Below are 3,531 nucleotides of genomic sequence, written 5' to 3' on the forward strand. Positions count from 1 at the left end.
TATAAAGCTTGTTTTTGTTGCACCAAAACACAAGAGAAACACAAGTGGCCAATAAAAAACAAGACACACTTAAAGAAGAATAAATAAGGTGGCGGACTTGCCCTAACATTCCTCAAGACTTATTATAAAGTTTTAATAAGTAAGACATTATAATTTGGTGCAAGAATAGACAAAGAGACCACTAAAGCAGAACACAGAGCTGAAAAACAGACCCACCCATGTACAGATACTTGATTAGAGCCAGAAAAGCAGTGGGGAAAGTACTTTGAAAAAAAATCATGGTGCTCGCTTCGGCAGCACATATACTAAAATTGGAACGATACAGAGAAGATTAGCATGGCCCCTGCGCAAGGATGACACGCAAATTCGTGAAGCGTTCCATATTTTAAAAAAAAAAAAAAATCATGAATGGAGCTGGATCAAACTGAAATTGGATCCCCACCTCATACCATACACAAAATGTACTTCAGGTAAATTACAGACTTTGAAGTAAAACAACACTACAAAACTCTTGTAAGATAATTTAAGGAAAAAACTATCATAACCTCAAAATAAGAAAGACTTCTTTTTAAAAAAATAAATATTTATTTGGTTGCGTTGGGTTGCTGCAAGCGAGATTTTATTGCATCATGCGGGATCTTTCACTGTGGCTGGTGCCACAGTGCATCCTTTGTGGCTGACTATAATCATTATCATTCCAGCTGGGATGTGGTAGTGCTTCTGATTTCTTGGCAGGGGTAGGGGGTACTTTCTACTTTGATGGTTCTTGTTTCAGGAAACCAATATAGGGGTTCTGCCTTCTGCCAACTACATCTATTTCAATTATGTATTCAGGGACCAGGACACTAACCACCGGGCCTATTGGACCCACTGTGGGAATGATGGGTCTCCTTTTATCACTTGGCCTCTGGATGCCCCCACTCTAATACATGCCCATGGTGGCATTTGATCCCCCTTATATCTGTCAGCTCAGATCCTGTACCCAAAAGCCTTGAAAGAGCTGAGTCTTTCGCCCTGAGAAATGGCTTTGGAGGAGGAGTGAGATAATTACTATGATATAAGCTTGTTGTGGCATTCCAAGATTCTTCCTGAAGGGCACTGTCCTCTCCTTTGATTAATGGATTCTGTAGCTGAAAAATGGCTAGGGTATGGAAACTAGGTGATGGATTATGATTTTTTCCTTCACAGTGGCTGACATCAGCCTTCTGTTTACACATTCTTGCTTTTTATATTAAAAAAATTATTTATTTGGCTGTGCCAGGTCTCAGATGAGGCACACGGGATCAGCAATCTTCACTGAGGCATGTGCAATCTCTAGTTAACGTATGCAAACTCTAAATTACGGCATGTGGAATTTAGTTCCCTGACCAGGGACTGAACCCAGGGCCCCTGCATTGGGAGTAAGGAGTCTTACCCACTGGACCACCATAGAAATCTCAACTTATTTTTGGTTATATAAATCCAGAAATACCCTCATTAGCTGTCCACCTACCTAGAAAGACCATGGTCTTCCATGTGAAGACCATTAGCCATCACAGTAGATGACAGTTTTCCATTTTGGTCTTTTTGCACATATGATAATTACATCCACCTTGACTCTGATGACTAAGTGCCATCACCTGGCCTCTGTTCTGGGTTCCTGTCATACCCATTGACTTTATGAAGCCCTGTTCCATAGCCATGTCCACTACTATCAACTTTGGCCTGCAGAGAATAGCCCCTACTGAGTGGCAAATGATGCTGGTGTCTCTCCAACAACTGACACATTTCTTTTTTTTTTTTTGGTTAAATTTTATTATTGACTGCACTGGGTCTTTGATGTGGCACACAGGCCCTTCATTGCTGTGTGTGGGCTTTCTCTAGGTGCGGTGAGCAGGGGCCACTCTCTAGTTGTGGGGCGTGGACTTCTCCTTGCCGTGGCTTTCCTTGTTTCAGAGCATGGGCTCTGGGCTCTTGGGCTTCAGTAGTTGCAGCACAAGGACTCAGTAGTTGTGGATCATGGGCTTAATTGCCCCACTGCATGTGGAATCTTCCTGGGCCAGGGATTGAAGCAGTGTACCCTGCATTGACAGGCAGATTCTTAACCATTTGGACCACTAGGAAAGTTCCAATAAAGCATATGTCTTCTCACTTATTTAAGGGAGTATCTTTGGGTCCTCATGAGGAACACAGGAAGCTGGAGGTTTCTCTGGTCTTATATAATGATAATAATTTCATTTTGCTGATCTCATCTTTCTGAACCTCTTGACCTTTCCCCAGTATTCTGTCATGGAAATGCTAGCATCTCCACCTCATTTGCTGTAACACATGGTTTCCTCCAAACTTTGACGCTCTATCACAGTAGCATATTGCAACTGGCTTCAGATGTCCTTGCTAGGGCTTTAAAATATTAAATGCTTAGTCATGGTAGAGTGTCCCAGATCAATATAAACTCTCCGTTCTCCAGCCTTTTATTATACTCCATGACCCTAGGCCAACACCCTCAAGAACTGTTCTCAAGCATGTTCTCCCAATTTCTGCTGCTACTTTAGCCAGATCCTGCAGCACTTTTTGGTGAATAATCCCTCTCTCCCCTTAGCTAAGATAGTACTTCGCCACTTGTTCCAGGTTGAGACTTGCCCATGGTCATGTCTCTAGAATCCTGGAGTGGGATCAGGGCCAGATCTTGAAGAGAACAAGTATCATCTTGTGAGGCATCTGCCTCAGGTGAGGACTTTGCATCTTATCTGGCAAGGAGACACTGCTCTCTTCCATCAAGGGAGAAAGGCCATGTCTACTGGCCCTATTGGTTCAGGATAATAAGGGGATTCTAGAACAGATGTTTCCATACCAGATCTCAGTGTCCCACTCCTTCCCTCCCTCCTGCTACTTTCACAGCATTATGGGATTGGTTTTCAGCACAGTGTAGCCACACTGGCTACAGATGAGAAGTCCCTTGAGTGCTGCCCTAGAAGACTCCTGGGTTTTACACTGTATCCTGAGTTAATAGCCATTGTGAGTCTGTTGTATTTTTTTCTTTTAGCAATTCGATGGCATTTACCAATGAATTACTGACTCCACAATCCTTTTAATTCCCATCTCCCTCCCATATCACAATTACTAGAGATATGCACAGGTGGTGTGTCCCTGTATTCACCAGGGTTAGAGTTTTAGTAATCGTGCTGGTGCTCTGGGTATCAGCACCCTACTTACCCCAGCCACGGAATTCTTGTCATTTGGATCGTGAGTGATCCAATTCCAGAATCCCATGCAGGGGATCTGCTTCCTAGGATGACTTCAGATAACAACTGGGTTTGGCAGGGGAGGGAGGTTCCCCTAGGAATAAAACCTCAGTTGAAGATTTGAAGGCATGTACATTTTTTGAGGTTTTTTTTTTTTTTCATCTTATTTTGGCCACGCCATGAGGCATGTAAAAAATTTAGTTCCCCGATGAGGGATAGAACCCAAGTTCTCTGCAGTGGAAGTTCAGAGTCCTAACCACTAGACTACCAGGGAATTCCCATATTTAAGAACTGATGCTAGTGGTAAAGA

At 43.0% G+C, this 3,531-nt stretch overlaps 1 non-coding gene across 1 annotated transcript; it reads left to right on the top strand.

The window, feature by feature from the left end:
- Positions 1 to 281: 281 nt before the first annotated feature.
- On the top strand, positions 282 to 388 carry LOC133058023 (U6 spliceosomal RNA). Its single transcript, XR_009693149.1, has one exon. It is a non-coding gene; the product is annotated as a U6 spliceosomal RNA (small nuclear RNA).
- Positions 389 to 3,531: the final 3,143 nt, after the last annotated feature.

The sequence above is a fragment of the Dama dama genome, chromosome 5 (genome assembly GCF_033118175.1).
Source record: "Dama dama isolate Ldn47 chromosome 5, ASM3311817v1, whole genome shotgun sequence".
Taxonomy (NCBI): Eukaryota; Metazoa; Chordata; class Mammalia; order Artiodactyla; family Cervidae; genus Dama; species Dama dama.